This window comes from Bison bison, unplaced genomic scaffold (genome assembly GCF_000754665.1).
Source record: "Bison bison bison isolate TAMUID 2011002044 unplaced genomic scaffold, Bison_UMD1.0 scf7180017864473, whole genome shotgun sequence".
Taxonomy (NCBI): domain Eukaryota; kingdom Metazoa; phylum Chordata; class Mammalia; order Artiodactyla; family Bovidae; genus Bison; species Bison bison.
Window position 1 is genome coordinate 3,386,905 of NW_011495034.1, and position 5,165 is coordinate 3,392,069.

The following is a 5,165-nucleotide window of genomic DNA, read 5'->3' on the forward strand; positions in this document are numbered from 1 at the left end:
ACATAAACAAATGGAGAGATATTCCATGCTCCTGGGCAGGAAGAATCAATATTGTGAAAATGACTATACTACCAAATGCAATCTACAGGTTTAATGCAATCCATATCAAATTACTAATGACATTTTTCACAGAACTAGAACAAAAAATTTCACAATTCATATAGAAACACAAAAGACCCCGAATAGCCAAAGCAGTCTTGAGAAAGAAGAATGGAGCTGGAGGAGCCAACCTTCCTGACGTCAGGTTATACTACAAAGCTACAGTCACCAAGACGGTATGGTACTGGCACAAAAGCAGAAACATAGACCAGTGGAACAAGATAAAAGGGCCAGAAATAAACTCATGCACCTATGGGTACCTTATATTTGACATAAGAGGCAAGAATATACAATGGGGCAAAGACAGACTCTTCAATAAATGGTGCTGGGAAAACTGGGCAGCTACATGTAAAAAAAATGAAATTAAATCACTTCCTAACACCACACACACAAATAAACTAAAAATGGATAAAAGACCTAAATGTAAGACCAGAAACTATAAAACTCTTAGAGGAAAACATAGGCAGAACCCTCAATGACATAAAGCAAGATCCTCTATGACCCACCTCCTAAAGTAATGAAAATAAAAACAAAAGTAAACAAGTGTGACCTGATTAAACTTAAAAGCTTTTGCACAGCAAAGGAAACTATAAGCAAGGTGAAAAGACAATCCTCAGAATGGGAGAAAATAATAGCAAATGAAACAACTGACAAAGGACTAATTTCCAAAATATACAAACAGCTCATACAACTCAAGACCAGAAAAACAAACAACCCAATCAAAAAGTGGGAAAAAGACCTAAACAGACATTTCTCCAAAGAAGACATACAGATGGCTAACAAACACATGAAAAGACGCTCAACCTTGCTCAATGTTAGAGAAATGCAAATCAAAGCTAAAGTGAGATATCACCTCACACTTGTCAGAATGGCCATCATCAAAAAGTCTACCAACAATAAATGCTGGAGAGGGTGTGGAGAAAAGGGAACACTCTTAAACTGCCATTGAGAATGTAAACTGATACAACCACTATGGAAGACAGTATGGAGATTCCTTAAAAACTAGGAATAAAGCCACTATATGACCCATAAATCCCACTCCTAGGCACATGCCCTGAGGAAACCAAAATTTTTGCAGCACTATTTACAATAGCTAAAGCATGGCATCTGAAGTGAAATAGATGGGGAAACAGTAGAAACAGTGTCAGACTTTATTTTTGGGGGGCTCAAAAAATCACTGCAGATGGTGATTGCAGCCATGAAATTAAAAGACGCTTACTCCTTGGAAGGAAAGTTATGACCAACCTAGATAGCATATTCAAAAGCAGAGACATTACTTTGCCAACAAAGATCCATCTAGTCAAGGCTATGGTTTTTCCAGTGGTCATGTATGGATGTGAGAGTTGGACTGTGAAGAAAACTGAAAGCTGAGCACTGAAGAATTGATGCTTTTGAACTGTGGTGTTGAAGAAGACTCTTGAGAGTCCCTTGGACTGCAAGGAGATCCAACCAGTCCATCCTAAAGGAGATCGGTCCTGGGTGTTCATTGGAAGGACTGATGCTGAAGCTGAAACTCCAATACTTTGGCCACCTCATGCGAAGAGTTGACTCATTGGAAAAGACTCTGATGCTGGGAGGGATTGGGGGCAGGAGGAGAAGGGGACGACAGAGGGTGAGATGGCTGGATGGCATCACCGACTCGATGGACATGAGTTTGAGTAAATTCAGGGTGTTGGTGATGGACAGGGAGGCCTGGCGTGCTGCAATTCATGGGGTCGCAAAGAGTTGGACTCGACTGAACGACTGAACTGAACTGAGAGCATGGAAGCAATCTAGATGTCCATCAAGAGGTGAATGGATAAAGAAGTTGTGGTGTATATACACAATGGACTATTGCTGCTGCTGCTGCTGCTGCTAAGTCGCTTCAGTCGTGTCTGACTCTGCGCGACCCCATAGAGGGCAGCCTACCAGGCTCCCCCGTCCCTGGGATTCTCCAGGCAAGAACACTGGAGTGGGTTGCCATTTCCTTCTCCAATAGATGAAAGTGAAAAGTGAAAGTTAGGTCGCTCAGTCGTGTCTGACCTTCAGCAACCCCATGGACTGCAGCCCACCAGGCTCCTCTGTCCATGGGATTTTCCAGGCAAGAGTACTGGAGTGGGGTGCCATTGCCTTCTCCTCAGTGGACTATTACTCAGTCCTAAATAGAAACGCTTTTGAGTCAGTTCTAATGAGGTGGATGAACCTAGAACCTATTATACAGTGAGTCAGAAAGAGAAAGATAAATACTGTACTATAACACATATATGCGGAATCTAGAAAAATGATACTGAAGAATTTATTTACAGGACAACAGTGGAAAAACAGACATAGAGAATAGACTTATGGACATGGGGAGAGGGGAGGAAAGGGTGAGACGCATGGAAAGGGTAAAATAGAAACTTACATCACCATATGTAAAATAGATAGCCAACAGGAATTTGCTGTCTTGCTCAGGAAACTCAAACAGGGGCTCTGTATCAACCTAGAGGGGTGGGATGGGGAAGGAGATGGGAGGGAGCTTCAAAAGGGAGGGGATATATGTATACCTATGATTGATTCATGTTGAGGTTTGACAGAAAACAGCAAAATTATGTAAAGCAATTATCCTTCAATAAAAAATAAATTAATTTTAGGAATAAAAAATTAAAAAAAAATAAAATAAAAAAAATAAATTAATTTTTAAAAAGCAAATTTCATAAAGATAAAATTCCTTGAGCCTATGTAACAATCTTACATATTTATATATTAAAAAGAAGAGCTTCAAAATGGGCTGAAGCAAAAACTAATATCATTGTAAAGAGAAATAGGCAAATCCACCATTATATTTCAGGATTTCAACACTATTCTATTGATAAGATAGGTAGAAAACCAGTAAGATTTTAGATGACTTGAAATAACCATGTCAGTCAATTTGACTTAATTGACAATTACAAAGAGCTACACTCAAACATTCTTTCTAAGTGCTCATAGAATAGTTACCACATTCTGAGACTTGTCTCATAAATTTAAAAGGATTTTAATTATACAAACTGCATTCTCTTACAACTGTTGAATTTAACTAAAAATCAATTACAGAGATATCTAGAAATCCCTGCATGTTTGTTAATTAATACATTCTAAATAACCCATGGATCTGATTTTCCTACAGGAAATTTGGATTACTTTGAATTAAATGATAATGAAAATACTACATATCAAAATTTGTTGGATGTAGGTAAAAGCAGAAATCAGAGGGAGATTTATACATGAACATCTCTCTGTCACGGGTTGTAGCAGAAAAATGTCTGAAAATCTAACTACGGAAATGTAGTGAAAATTAGTGAATCATGTTAATGGTAGAACCAACTTTTGAATGTTATTGGTTGTTTTGGAAGAAAATCTTACTAAGCTTTGAAAATAGCAGCATATTTCCAGTGGTAAAGATTAAGAAATGCCAAATTCTATATGCACCCCAGTGTTCAGTGCAGCATTATTTGCAAGAACCAGGGCATGGAACCAGTCTAGATGTCCAATGACAGATGAATGGATAAAGAAGAAGTGGTACATATATGTGATGAAATATTACTCAGCCATTAAAAGGAATGAAATTGAGTCAGTTGTAGTGAGGTGGATGAACCTAGAGTCTGTCATACAGAATGAAGTAAGTCAGAAAGAGAAAAACAAATATTGGATATTGACACATATATATATATACAGAATCTAGAAAAATGATGAGAAAGAACTTGTGGACACAGTGGGGTAGGAGATGGTGGGACGAATTGAGAGGGTAGCATTGACATATTTAAACTATCATGTGCAAAATAGATAGCTAGTGGGAAGCTGCTGTGTGATACAGGAAACTCAGCTCAGTGCTCTGGAATAACCTAAAGGAGTGGGATGAGGGGCTGGGAGGGAGGGTCAAGAGGGAAGAGTTACATGTATGCTTACAGCTGATTCACACTGTTGTACAACAGAAACTAACACAGCATGGTAAAGCAGTTATCCTCCAATTTAAAATAATAATAATAAAGAAATGCCAGGTTCTTATCTCCAGGAAAACCTAGAAATTTCACCATGAAAGTTGAAAGAGAAAATTGACTAAAAGATACACATTGAGAGAAAGAAAAAGGATTGCTGACCAAAATATTCCCTCTGCAGGCCCAAGGACATAATAAATAATATTCAGCAATCTGAGGCAAGAATAAGCATTGACATTCAATATTTTTACAAATTGATAGAGTCTTTGATCTCTCTCAGTGGTCAGAAAAGAAGTGGAATACAGTAGATATGCAAAACATGTTTTTAGAAAGTAAACTGAACTCAGATTTTCTGAGCCTATATGTATATACATGTCACCCTGTAAATTTTTTCTGCATCTCTGATTTAGTACACATTTTCATATAAGAATCATATTTAATAAAGGAAAACCAAACCAACAATAATTACGTGTAGACAGACAATGTTTGCCAGCATGTGAGGGCAAATGTCTTCAAAATACAAGAGTAGATACAACAAGAGGACAAGAAACTAAAGCTAAATCTGATGGCCGCAAGTAACAATCTGCGGTGGAAGTGGAATTTATATTTTTCTCGAAAAACTTAATGTCTTTCTGCAGGTAAAACTATAGGGATATTTTATTCCAAGGATGCTTTTCTGTCAAGGTATAAAAAAAATCTGAGGTGCAAATGTAACTATATTGGGATATATCCACCCCCACCCTCAAATGTGACATGTTTATCCAACCTCAAAAGTAACTGGCAACAAAAAGCAAATTTTTATATCCTGAACGCATTTGTATGGAGACAAAAAGATTGCTTCTCTTTTATGAGATGGCAAGTGAAAGAGACCATGAAAATGATGAGCATCCTAAGGTAGCAAGAAAATAGTAGGTTGCACAAAATATCAGTGAGACTGAGATTCAAACAACTGGATCATCTTAGGAAGTGTAACGTTTTATCTGTGAAGGCATTCAAGTTATTTAAGAATGAAAGTAAACGAACAGAAAGTGTATTCCAAGACAGGACAAACATATTTATTAAGTTTTGTTCTGCTTCTCCTTCAGGCTAGAAATGAATTCCATGACAATTGACATATTTGAAGGAATATGT